Genomic DNA, 14869 nt, shown 5'->3' on the forward strand with positions numbered 1-14869 from the left:
TAAAACAAGGCAAAGGTATGTTCAAAACACCAGCAGGAAACCTGCTCTGCTATTAGCATGATCCCTGTCACAGCTGTGGTCCACTAGCATCTCCCAGTTGATATCTAGGTACACCCCATGGGGTAGCATGTGGAAAGACTGCTTCCTTCTGGCATCGTGAACTGTTTTATTTAACATTTTAGATCTGGCCCTTGAGTCCAATCAAACAGAAGGGACAGAATAACGTTCCCTGTGTGGGGCAGGAAGAATTGTCTATTGCAGACAATATGTTTGGTAAATGTCTCCCTTTCTTCTGTTTGCAAATGGTTGCTGACCAATTTTTTATTAATGCGTTCGTTATTTGATCCTGTCTGATGAATAGGTTGTGAAAAAAGATATTTCAATCTATGTTCTGGGGGCTTTTTGGTGAACATATTACTTTTTTACTGTTTGGTAGTTGATATTCATAGTGCTTGGTCACCCCAAATACATTTGTATTGCTTCTACTTTCTGGATTAATTGAGACGGAAAGATTTATGAGAATTTGAGATGGACACAAAAACTAATCAAAGTGTGAAAAGATTAGAATGCATATCCATGAACTCCATTCTGTTACCAACTTGTAACCTTAAAGCCCTTAGTGTAAAAGGTATACAAGGCCTTTTACTTGAATGACATACTGACAATTTAAAACAACTGGATTTTATTTTAAAGCCAGTACAAAACCTGATAACCTACTTTTATATAATGGAGACTTTAAAACTGAAATTAATTAGTGTCAGTTTATAGCAACAGTAAATTTTGACATATTTCCATCAGTTTACCTGAAAAATGTGAGGTTTTATGTTTTTTAAATCTTATAATCCTTCTAAAATGTAACCTGAAAGTAGCTCAGGTCCAATGTTTTGACATTCCCCTCAGAGGGGCAAGTTGCCAGTCTTTAAATGAGACTCCTTCTAAAATCACTGCTCCTTTTGTCACCCCTCATATTTAAGGTGGGTTATTTCCACAGAGGGATGGTGGTCTTGGACACAGAGCAACAAATGGGCAGAGCTGCAGGTATGGGAACCTCAGGGCTCATCCATGGTTTCATACTGATGGCCACTCACCACGAGGCAAAAAAGATGAAGGAACAGAAAAGACGACTTTTATGTCAGTGACAGTATGACAAATTTATTAGACATCTGAAGTGTTTTTCGAAGAATGTAGAATCATGGCTTGGTCCTAGGCAAAGTACAGCAATGAAGAATGTATTTCTGGGAATCATTCTGCAGTGGCCCACACAGGGTTCACTGCAAGACTTAATGGCTCCTTAGCCAACTGTCCTGTGATTTCTTTCTGCTCAGGCTTTAAAACCTTTTAAACAAGTTTCTTTGTACAAGTATACATGAAGCTGCATTTTTTCCCCAAGTGGTAATTACCCCAAATATACTGGAACAGAGGTATTATCACTACCAGTGCAGTTGTTACCATAGTTCCTAAGCAGAAGATTGCAATAATATCCCAAGAGAGCACCAGTCCTGAGCACTCAGGCTGTGCCTAGAAGTCGATAGACCTCTTTCTACTCTACTGTGGACCTGCCAGGTAATGCTTCTTGTCTTATGTTCCCCAGTTTGTAAATGGTTATCAAAAATATAATCCATCTACATAAAATGCTTTAGGTCTGTTGCTGGGAACAGCTATATTTCACCTTTGCATCCATAAGATTGGACAAAAAAAAAAAAAAAAAAAAAAAAAAAGGATATCTATTGCTATATAGCCTAAGAGGGAAAGATGGAATAATAGCACTGTAAGAGGTGTTAGTCAAAATGATCGACCATTGTCCAGATATAATTGAAAAGTTACCTTGCAACTTCTGAATATGAAAGATAGATAGAAATAAAACCAAATTATTAGAACTTACCATAGCTGTTCTATTTGATGAAGAAAATTCTATATATGCATGCAATAAAAGATAAAATCATGTGTTAGTTGGCAAGAAAAAAATTTTACATTATTACAATATTAACTTACTAATCATATTAACATTTTTTATTAAAGTTAATGTCACATAAGTCCTATGCTGACTGTTGTCTGTGGCAGTCATAAGAAATGCTAACATCTGTGAATAACAGTAGAAAGTTAGTGGATAACTTTTACTTTAAATAGAGAGATTATATGATTCAATAGTTACTACTTGACACGTTGATGTCTTTTCTTACTAAACTTAATGTAGACAGTGACTAACATAGAGATCATGGCACAAAATTTTTGCACAAGTAAATGAGTAAGGGTTACACCCTGCAGGCAGCTCCCATTTGTCTGCTTATCCAAACTGAGGCCCACGCTTCCATGTCTTCATGACCATGGCTGCCCTTCCAGACCCAGCATAGCTGTATCTGTCTACACGAGGACAGGCTCCAAGGTACCACCCAATAAACAAGATTTAACTCATGACCTAACCAGATGGTCAGCTGTGGTTTTTGTCTCTGAGTACTTTTAGACTGTACTAAATTTAATGGAGGGAGAAAAACTTAGAAGTTTCAGCCTATCAGCTGTATTTTACTTTATGTTTTGAAGACACATTTTGATTTCAGTGGTAGACTAATGAATATGCACCTATATTTACTCCAGAATTCATACTTGGATGTTATTTAATGGGAACTCACAATACTTTCTATACCCATACTCTTCTATAAAAATAAACTAAATGTCAACTCAAAAGCTGATGGAAAAGGATGTTAAAACAAATTATAAACTGTTAGTGAAGAACCAAAGTCACATACCAGGACTACAGCTGTGTTTTCAGTTGTCCAAACCGGACATCTGACTGATTGCCAGAGTCCTTATTTCTGCTTTAGCTGCTAACAGTAGTCTTTAATGCGGTTAAAATTTTGAGCAAAATTTGAAGACAATCAAAAAACACCCTGAGCATGGCCTACTTAACAGTTTGCATTGCTCTTCCCAGCAGAAGACATATTTCACAATGAATAGGAGATCTCATATGTGGAGACAATTACAGAAAATGTCTATGGATTTGGAAGAATTGGAGCAAGAAAAATGTGTGTGGACCAGATGCAGTCACATCGCCTCAATGAGATTTAGCTAAAGGAGGCAGCAAAATAAATAGTAAGAGATTAGGTAGAAAAGGAGTGAAACCAGTTTCATTTCAGATGGCATTTTTTCTTTTTTTTTTTTCTTTTTTTTTTTTTTTCCAGTTTATAGCTGATGGCAAAGTATTGCAGTTATTGAACACAAGGGGCCAGTTCTCTTTGTTTAGAGAAGCTGAGTCCAAGTAAAGAACAAGGCATTTGACCCAAGAGGAATACACAAATAGAGAACTACACTATAATATATAGAAGAAAATATTGTGTTGCTTTCTTCATCTAAATCTAAGCCTTCACACAAATCTGATTATCTTATTTAGTCCATAGATTAAGATCTCAGCAGAAATGCAATAAAACTACAATAAAGGTTATGTATCAATGAGGTGTCAGTTGTGCATAGGGATGAAGTATTTCAGCCATAATTAAATTCCAAATCTAATTATAATTTGAGGAGCCCTTTTAATTACATTGCAATATTTTGCTTTTGTAGGGAGATGATTGCTATAGCATCTTTTATCTGTAATTTTCTTTTAATTAAAAAATGTAAATAAATCAAAACCCCCTACTTAAAATATTTACATCTTAAATGAAAACAAACAAGAAATGCAGGAATTTCTCCATCCAGGTCTTATCTACCGAATCACACCTATGCATACTTTCTTTTTTTCTAATTAATTGGTGAATTTTACATTAACACTTACTTCTTTAACATAACCAGAAATGGCGATATGACTTCAATTAAAGGAGAAAAAAGATCTTCCTCAAGGCAAAGACTGTCAGACAGGAAAGATATCAAATATTTTTTTTTCAAAATATGTTGGGACTGTAGGGCATCCTTTGCAAAGCCATTGGATGCGTCCCTGCACTGCACTCCTCCAGCCAGCCCCACCAGACTCAGCTCTCCAATAGAACAGCAATTTCAGGTGCCTCTGCTTATTAATACTTATAAACCCCATTGTGCTTACATTTCTTTGTCCTCCTTGTGTTTCTTTGAAGCACTTAGTCATGGTCAGTTTGTATCACCTCCCTGTGTGCTAACATTGTGTGTTGGTTTAAGTAGTTCCTTTTTCTCCCCGCTATTATGATTCCTGATGTGATGGCTTGATAAGAAAAATCTTTCTTCTTGGCTTTCATTTCCCTATGTGAAACAGGCAATTGTCTTTTACTCCTTTAAGACAAGGTCTCAGTTTGCCTGAGCACCTCCTCCAGTTTGAATTAGTCTTTCCTGAATAGAGGAGACCAGAATTTTACCAGGAGAATGCTGGGGACTCCAGGTGCATCCCCCAGGGCCTCTGCAGTGACATAAATCCTTCATTGTTCCTATGGCAAATACCTCTGTTACTACCTATTAAGGCCAGATTTGCCTTTTCCATAAACTCCTCACATAGGTGGTTTGCGACCCACAGTCATTTCCAGGTGACAAGTGGAACACCCTGTATGATCATGCATTTTCTAGTGTTCAGCTTTATTCCATTCCCACTACGTAAGACCTCAAGATCTAGCTCTGGCTGTAAAATATTTATACCATATTTTCTATCAACAAGTTTCATTGCAACATTTTATACCAAAATTATTTAATAAAACTGTCCCAACACTTGTAGAAGAACTACATTAACAGTTTCTCTCAATCTCTGCCCCTCCTTTGTGTCTCTGCTGTAGTAAATTCCTTATTCAGCCATTTTAATCTACTGTAGTAGATTCCTTACTTGGTTGGTGTTATTCTACTGTTATATTGTTTATCTTCCTTTCTCCAGATGAAAAATTATTCAAAAATGTTAATGAACCATTAACTACATATCAGTCCAGATAGACTGAATATACCACTTCTTTGCTTGGAAGACCAGCTACCTTATGAAAGAGAACTATTAATTTAGTTTGGTGAAATTCATCTTCTGTAAATTTAAGTTGTATTCTATCTCATTTTCTATTTATTCCACATCTTTACTGTATGCTACAGACTTTTCTTTAAAGCCTGACTCACAACTGATGTCAGATAACTAGGCTTATAATTGTCCAGGTACTCTTTTTCCTACTCTTAAGTATGCATGTGTATTGCAAACATGTATGTAACTAGATATGTGTATATAGTTACGTGTATAAACATATATAGTTATTCTCTTTTCACGTAGTACTGTCCTAACTTGGCAGCTGTTTCTGCCACAACACATGAGAAATCAGGTATCATTTCTTCAGAGTACTAGAGTAGAAGTCATCTGGTACCTTTAACAAGTTAAACTTTCTGAGCCTTGTTACCTTCCACATAATAATCTCCACTTTCATTTCCACATCTTTTTTTTCCTATTAGCTTCCATACCTTTGCTTTCCATATTAATTATTAGTATTTTAATGGCAAAAGACAAATTTTTAATCCACCTTTTGGGACCTTACACTATTTTTCATCTCTACCCTATCCTACTGTAGAGTAACTCTGTTTTGTCTTTCCTTAGTCTCTTCCTATTTGTAAGCCTGGACATCCTCCCCAAGCATGTGAAGGAAAAGAAGTAGTCAGGAAGTAGTCAAGAAATATCAGGAGTAGTCAGCATGGATTCAACAAAGGGAAATCATGTTTAACCAATCTGATGGCCTTCTATGATGGCATGACTGGCTGGGTAGATGAGGGAAGAGCAGTGGTTGCTGTCTACCTTGACTTCAGCAAGGCTTTTGACACTGTCTCTCACAAAATCCCCACAGGTAAGCTCAGGAAGCGTGGGTTGGATGAATGCACTGTGAGATGGATTGAGAACTGGCTGGATGGCAGAGCTCAGAAGGTTGTGACCAGAGGTGCAAAGTCTAGTCAGAGTTCTGTAGGTAGTGGTGTTCCCCAGGGGTCAGTACTGGGTCCAGACTTGTTCACATTGTTCATCACTGACCTGGATGAAGAGACTGAGTGCACCCGCAGCAAGTTTGCTGATGATACCAAACTGGGAGGAGCAGTTGATATACCAGAAGGGTGTGCTGCTATTCAGCAAGATCCAGACAGGCTGGAGGACTGGGCAGAGAAGAACATGATGATGTTCAATAAGGGCAAGTGTAGGGTCCTGCGCCTGGGGAGGAATAACCGCAGGTACCAGTACAGGTTAGGGGCTGAACTGCTGGAAAGCAGCACTGTAGAGAAGAACCTGGGAGTCCTGGTGGACAACAGGTTGACCATAAGCCAGCAATGTGCCGTTTTGGCCAAGAAGGCCAACGCTATCCTGGGGTGCATTAGGAAGAGTGTGACCGACAAGTTAAGAGAGGTGATCCTCCCCTTCTACTCTGCCCTGATGAGGCCACATCTGGAGAACTGCGTCCAGTTCTGGGATCCCCAGTTCAAGAAGGACAAGGAATTAGTGGAGGGAGTCCAGTGGAGGGCTACAAAAATGACTAGGGGTCTGAAGCACCTTTCTTATGAGGAAAGACTGAGAGAGCTGGGTCTGTTCAGCCTGGAGAAGAGAAGGCTGAGAGGGGACCTCATTTATATTTATAAATATCTCAAAGGTGAGTGTCAGGAGGGTGGGACTGGACTATTTTCAGTGGTGCCCAGCAATAGGATGAGGGGCAACAGGCACAGACTGAAACACAAGAGATTCCATCTGAATATGAGGAGAAACTTCTTTACTTTGAGGGTGCCAGAGAACTGGAACAGGCTGCCCAGAGAGGTTGTGGAGTCTCCTTCTCTGGAGATATTAAAAAATTGCCTGGACACATTCCTGTGCAATCTGCTCTGGTGAACCTGCTTTAGCAGGTGGATTGAACTAGGTGATCTATAGAAGGTCCTTTCCAACCCAAACCATTCCATGATTCTGCAAAAAAAGCCTATTGGTTTTAATATTCTTTGTAAAGTATACCGTAGCTTTACTACTGGCAATTCTTTCTTCATCAATACAACTCTGAACTTTAACACATAGTTTTCATTGCTGTTCACTCCTCTCTCTCATTCTCCTTAGGCTTTATGTTTATTTCTACCATACAGGTAGTCTGGCCACTATTTTTTTGGTCACATAATATTTCCACTTTTGCCTAGATAAAAATTCTTAACAGTTTTTAAAATATGGATTAAATTCTATATCTCTTTTGTATTTAATTCCATAGCTTTTCAGCCCAACTCATTTCAAATACTACATTTATTAGACTTTGTCTTTTTGAACTGAATCTTTGAACCTTCACTTATCCTGCCATCTAATTAAAATTCTATCATCTCATGGTCACTCTTTGCAAGGGTTATTTTCTACCACCATGCTCACCTCAGGTCTAAATTAGTATTGATTCTCAGGTATTTAGTGAATTTTGTTGAAAAAAAAAATCTTTCTCCCATCATATTACTTCATAACTAAACTTTATCACTATTCCAAGGATTTGATTTCCAAACTAGTAGGTGACCTGCTAGTCCATAATTGTTAGAATGAAAATGAATGTAAGCACCACTTTGGAAAGGACTGACACAGAAATTAAATACTCCCTTTAAATTCTTGCAGACTATTTACATGTATTCAGCTAGTCGTATGTGTGAGTTATTCCTGGATCATGACAGTCTTGTGGACTGGACCAAACCAATTAATTGAAGTCTTCTTGAATGTGCAAAAATGTGTGATAAAAAAGTGTGAGCATTTGACAGTACATTTAGACAGGTCCTTGGATCATTCAAAATCCATAAAATGCAATCTGATCCTTATCCATAAATTTTCTTAATCGGTAATAGTAGTGGAGATCGCTTTTTCACTTCCATGATCTGTAACCTCTGCGTGAATGAAGAGGAGTGGCCTGTGAAGAGCATATATTTCCATTACTTAATCTATACATTTGCCACAGGAGAGAAGGGAGGAAGTTCTGGATCTGTCCCTGACTCCAACAACTCTCCTGATCTATGAGGCAGAAGGGCTGCAAAGGGGTAGGCTGGGGGGCAGACGGCATAACTCTATTAAACTGTGTATACTCAGAGACCTCCTGAGAGTCACCACTGCATACCGTTTGTCATACAGAGATTCCTTAGGCTGTGGCTGTATGTCTAGTTTATCAGCATCAGTGACACTTAAGACACCAATGCCCCCTAGCTGCTTGCTGCCATTCTTCTACCAGTGGTGACCAACCACACAGCAGACCTGGTGGTAGGGAATCTATGAGCAGTTCTCATTTGTTTTGGCACAGAACTAGACAGATTAGTTTAATCTGCTGATGAAGACAGTTTGAGCTGACCTTGCTGAGTCTGCACGAGGGCTGACCGGGGTGCGTTCACACATTGACTTCTCCAGGCAAGACTGTGAAAGTGAGAGCTCGCAGCTGGTAGGCAGCCTCCCAAGCAGCTGGGAAGCCCGTAACGTATCCACCACACAGATGCTTGCAAAATGAATATCTATCTACAGCTTTATTTTCCAGAGGAATCTACCACAAGCGGCAAAGGCCTTGGAGTGGGTATCATCCAGGCCATGCCCCTTCTCTATAGGTTCGACCCTCAGATGTCGGGCACCTCACACACAAAATGAGAGGACAAAAGTGCCTGTACATCTTGATGCCCCATCTAATCCCTGCACTTCAACAGATATATATATGCTGCAGTCTCCAGGGAAATGCAAAACATCCATAAGTAGCTGGCTGAGCAGCCAGTGGTCACTGGGCTACAGCACCACTCCAGGCTTGGTTTTTTTCCCTCAGACTCTTTATTTGAAGTTACAAGAGTGTAACTTGCATTGGATAATTGCAGTGTTCCACTTAGATAAATGAAGTTATTGGCTCAATGCCTATTAGCATTACCTAACAAAATCTTAATTAGGTTAGAATTGCAAATACTGTTAAAGTTCATGTTAGCACATCAAGTGACTATCGCCAGACGATTTTTTTTAATCAATGTCCCAACTTTTCTGTTAACAGTTTCGGGTTGTTGGCTTTTACATTTAACTTTAGCACTAACGTTTTCTAATTTTCGTTTATACTTTATGTGTCTAATGCATCATCATATCATTGTGCATCAATCATCTACATAGAATCTGAAGGTTATTTTAATAAAGTTCTTAACTAGGCCTCTTTTGTGAAGGCAACTTTTATAATGATCTCTGAAAATTATGTTTTCACCTCAGCAGAAAGAGATTATAGACTGGCATTTATACACAGTATGTGCTTTGAAGGCATTTCTGAAGCACTCAAACCACTGGATCACATGAGGACTTCAAAAACTCTTCTTGTCTTGAACCATCCATAAATTAACACTTTTATATTTACAAAGTCACCCAAAACCAGCAAAAACTTCGGTAACTGCAACAGATGTGTAATAGAATAAAAAAAATCCAAATAACTCAAATACTTGACTTCTACATTTTGTATATGTTGATAGCATTTGGCCTTAGAGGGAAAAAAGAATAAGCCAAACCTGGAGTTTCTAGGTCAGATTACTAAGTGTTTTGAAAAGTCCAAATATGTGCCTCTGCATTGCTCCCTCTTCTAAAAGCAGCTGACTGATGGCGGTCAGATCTGAACAGCAACAGCACTAAGTTCTTCCTCAGCACAGTGCCATAGGAAAAAAATGATCACAATTATTTTTGGACTGGATGCAGCTGAAGCTGTTGCCATCGTTGTCAGACGTACCCTCTGCCAAAGGTCACCAGCCACCAAGGAGCCTGCAGGCTGTGTGCTTTTCATCCACTGCAGCTCACAGCCTGGTGCGTTAACAGAAAATGCCAAGATCTCCCTTTTACTTCTGTGCATGGAAAAGGGGCAAAGACTTTCTCCTAGTGCAACCACTGTGGAGGCTACTTCCAGCAGAAGTAGGGGACACAGCTGGGTAGGGAAGGTGTTTTGCTGCCACAGCCACTTCCAGCCAAACTGCCTGATCAGAGTCCTGGAGCAAATGTAGCCAGATAGACTGCAGCCACCGTCTCACTGAGCTGAGTGAATACTGCTGCCACAAATGTTTTAATGGACGGTTTGTGGTCCAAATGATTCTGAGTAGGCTTCTTTAAAAACTTGCTGTGTTGGTGTAAGTTCCCCTTAAAAAAAATCCTCCTAAGATTTCACATGACTTCAGTAGGAGCAGAATTAGGCCAAAGCCAAAAACCTCTTAAAACCTGCCCTTCACACATGTTGAGCAGGGCAGGGGCAAGAGAGGAGCGGTGTTTTACATTTAGCATGGCCATTTCAGTGTCAGTTTGCTAACACAGTTTTCTAAAGGTGCCATCTTTACGTAGCTTCCCTTCCTTTCCCTTCCCTTCCCTTCCCTTCCCTTCCCTTCCCTTCCCTTCCCTTCCCTTCCCTTCCCTTCCCTTCCCTTCCCTTCCCTTCCCTTCCCTTCCCTTCCCTTCCCTTCCCTTCCCTTCCCTTCCCTTCCCTTCCCTTCCCTTCCCTTTCCCTTTCCCTTTCCTCTCGTTTATTTTGTGGTTTGGTGTTTGGTGGGGTTTTTTGTTGTTTGTTTGTTTGTTTGTTTAATGTGACTTTTTTGGACCAGAGAAATAGTTACTGTAGTGCTCTTCTGCAACTTGGCTCCAGCCAGCATCTCTGGGTGATCACAAAAACTTATGCTATTTTGCGATAACTCCCATCTTGACGCACAGTACAAGCGCGGCCCTCTCACAGAGGAGCTCAGGAGTTTCCTACGCTAATTGTATCCTCGCCAGTTGCAGATTTCCCTGCAGCAGCACAAGCCAGACTTTCATACAGGCTGTTAATATTTTCCACTCCAGCACCCAGCGCCAAATTCTCCCACGGCTTGCTACAAGTTTCCTGACAAGATACGCTTTTAGCACGACGTACAGGGGATTCACACAGGCAGCCAAGGCCGGGCTCCCACCACCCCTCCGGCTGGCATTGGAGAAGAGCCTGGGCGGCCAAGTGGAGCTCAGTCTCTTGGCTATCCCAGTGAACCCCCAGCCATGGCGGGCTTGTGCCAGTACGACCAAAATCAGAGGGCTGCCCACTGGGGCCTGCGGTTGTGCTGCTGCACTCCCCAAGGTGCGAGAACACGAGGTTTCCTGGGGAAGCAGACACGGGTGCCACCAGCCGCTAGGAGGGGGAGCTGGAGCATGTCTCCAGGAGAGCGGCAGTGACTAAGCCCTGCCAGGGGACGTGGTGACTCAGAGGCACACCTCTGGCTCCTTGTCCTTCCCCTGCGTCCTCCAGCATGGAGAAGGGCCAGCCACAAACCGCGGCGGGGCCTCACGGCTCCCTGGAGGGGGCACACAGCGCTGCAGGGATCCCTCCCTGGCCTCCTCTGCCCGCAGCTGGAGGAGCTGTGGCGCTGGGTGGCTGTGGGACATGTGCCAGCCCAGGGAAGGCAGCCCTGCCCTTGGGGGCTGCTGAACAGGGAGAATGGAGCTTCCCCAGCCAAAGGAGCCCCGTGGTTAAAAACTGACCTGACAGGAGCAAGGAGACAGCACAAACTGTGTCTATGCTGGTCAGGAGACAAAGGGACAAGATTTTGCTGGTGCTTGAGAGAAAAATAAGCCTGATGTTGCACTAGTTTTGGGGAGCTCAGAATGATAGCCTGCAAGAACTATATGGGTGCTGATAAAGATGACAGGCAGTATGAGTCACTTGAGTCCACTCAGTGCACACAGAGGAAAAAGGAAAAAAAAAAAAATAAAAAACATAGGGTGGTTTTGGAAGTTACATTATTAATTGCCCAAGGAGACTGGGCAGCGCAGTCATGTGCCCAGCTGTCTCTGTCATTGAGAAGATGCCCAGTGCAGACTGCAGGATCTGAGGAGGGACAGCGGAGGGCTGCCCACCACCTTTGCCTTGCCCACCAGCGTTGCTCGCTGCAACACAGCGACTACTGTGCCACTCCATGTGGCAGAGCTCAAGCGGCTCAAGGGTGGCAGAGGCAGACAGGAATGTCCCCAGAAAGGGCATAAGCTCTGCTGACAATGCCTTTGATGTTGCAAAACTTCAAGCTCTGAGCCCTGGAATTGGGAGATGACATGAGGACCTGTGGTTTCAGTTTCTTATACGCTAGATTTTTAGCCCTAAAAAGACCAGAAGTCTACAAGCGTGATCTGTAAGTATGCTGAAAGGTACTCACGTTAAAGGAAAATACACAAAAATCCCAAGCTAACCAACATTGTAAAATCTCATGACTTTTAAATTGGCCTTGAAGTTTTTACATGGGTCGGTTTCTAGTTGTGACTTGTAGCTCTTTCGTTGCTGGAGTTAATGATATCACATACCAATAAAAAACCTCATGAAAGCTGTAGCAAATAGTGCCCTCATTCTGCTAGTAAAAAGTATGTTCATTTTTAATAAAAGCGTTGAGAAAGAACAGCACATCACGAAGAAAGCAGTAGGTTTACAACACTGCATGTGCATTTACTTAAGACATTGCCTTCTTCCTCTGTCACCCAGCTCCAGGGGTGCTGGTGCACAGATATCATATCCCTGAAGGAGGAAGTCTTGCCTGTTCCCTTATAGATCTAAGCCAGGACTGTGGGGATCTACCAGATCAGCATTTAAGTTCGGAAAAATGAGCTCCTGGAAGCACGGTACACCCCACCTCTCTAATGCAAAAGTAGCCAAGAGTAAGTACTCAGTAGGTAATTAATACAGTTTGTTGCATATTAAAACAAAAAAACAAAACAAAATAAAACAAAGCAAACCAAACCAAACCAAACCAAACCAAACCAAACCAAACAAAACGTTTCTCTTTGTATCTCGGGTGCAGCCTAATCAACAAATTGCTGTTTCCCAGTCTGCTGAGGCCTGCTTGGTTCAGTAGCTCCCCCAACACCCCAAGTGTCAGTTTATCTTTCCTAACTACCACTCTCTCGGTCTCTTGCCCTTTACTCTCTGCTCACAGATCTCTTTCCCAGACAGCCACTATTTTCCATGCAGCAGAATCAGCCACAGTCTCTCAAACACACGATTTTTCCTGGTACCATTGTCTCTGAGTTTGCTGCTGCTCTGGAAGGACACAGCATCTCCCCACTAGCTGATTTCCCACTGGTCTTCCAGACATCATCTCACATAACTTTGCCACAGCTTTACAGCCTGATCCCTTGCCAAACCACTTGTAGCTTTTTTCCTGGGCTGCTGTGCAGAGATTCTGTGCCTTGGTCCTGTACATGCCTCTCATCATCAGCTTTTTTCCCCTTGTATTCAATGAGCCAAAGATTATCCATATAAAGCAATGTAAAACACACCATTAACAGGCCTCCTTGCCACAGCGTTCCCAGTTATTTTAGCTTTAGGCTTCTGTCCTGGGTTACTATAATATTTTTTTAAGTTCATTTTTCCAAGATTGAGTCCAAAAACGTCTGATCTGACTGGCTCTGGTAGAACACTGCAGAAATACCTTTGCAAAGCTCAGAAGTGTCTGCATGATTTACAGTTTTTGTTGCCTGTTTAGCGCAAAGTTTGAAAATGCTGGGATCTAAGCGTCTGACCCCAGCTGTTTTTTCTAATTTGGTTGACAGCACTTGTTGGCAGAGATCTGTCAACTTCTCAATCCAAAGAATAAGACTAGTTCTTTAAAGAATTGACAGGTAGTGACGCTCCCAGAAGTCAGGTTGCTCAACACAGAGAAATATTAAGGAGTAGAACATGGCAGCAATGTTTGGGTCCAGGCAATACCTAATTCAAGACCCCGAAGAAAGAGGACATGCTAACATGAAGATGGGCCAGTGGCTGGAGTTGAGAAGTAATAAACTTACCCAGACTGTGCAACAGAGTTTTACAAGACTCTGAGCCAAACTGAGCACCAGTCGTGATGCTGATGCATTGGAGTGGTGTGGTGTAAAGCTAAGTAATACTGCTGATGGTAACGTTGCTTTCCAAAATGCTCTACACTGAACCATGTGCATGCGCCACTTCTAGTTCTGCTACCCTGAAACTGTGTACTTTCTCCGCAAGATCTCTAGCTGCTGAGCTCCTCAGATCAAGTTTAGACACTTAAAAGATCCATATAGTTAATTAAGGACAGTAAATTGTCTCTGCTGACAAAGTAGAACTGGTGAAACAGTTGGGGTAATAGGAGATGGCAAAGGGAATTTACAGAGGTGACATGTAGATTTTATTTTCTCAGGAATGAAACTTGTTTTCATGAAGTCAAATGATGAAGGTGGAGACAATTGCATTTCATGAAGAGACTGAAACAGAAGACAGAGCTCTGGGCAACCGGCAACATCCTAATCTCTGAGCTATTAGGGTATTGGTCTTAGAAGGGAGAAAGAATCCAATAAGACCCATAATATATTTCAGTGTAATGTAATAAAAACTATTAAGCTCCATTAATGAGCAATCATTAATTCATTAATGAGTGAAAAGGACCTGATGTCAGGTTATGGCCAAGGATTTTTTGGACCATAGAATCACTGAGAAACATATTTAAAATATCGATTATTTTTTCAAACTCTAAGTGTGGACTCTGTTTCTTCTGACATACATAGTTTACATCTTTGAATAGGTAATATGACATATTTACGTGTGAGATTATCAATTACTGTGTGATGAGTGATTAAATTTATATGTTCAAAACCTGATGGACTTCCACTGACTGCTTTCCATTGAAAGAAACTCATGCTTATATGAAAGCATAAATCATCAACCCATTCTTAAAAGGCAATGATTGCAGAATAATAATTTATAATAGCAACATTAATATAAATTATTCTGTCTGTAAGAACAGTTCCTGCATACACTAAAATGTGAATGTGAAAGAGGTAATAACTAAGATTATACGTTCTTTCACTTGTGACTGTGTTTGTAAAGATTCTGGTGCCAGCGGAATCAGTTACCCAGACTGCGCAACAGAAATTTTACAAGACTCTGAGCCAAACTGAGCACCAGTAGTGATGCTGATGCATTGGAGTGGTGTGGTGTAAAGCTAAGTAATACTGCTGATGGTAACA

This window comes from Patagioenas fasciata, chromosome 1, assembly GCF_037038585.1.
Source record: "Patagioenas fasciata isolate bPatFas1 chromosome 1, bPatFas1.hap1, whole genome shotgun sequence".
NCBI lineage: Eukaryota > Metazoa > Chordata > Aves > Columbiformes > Columbidae > Patagioenas > Patagioenas fasciata.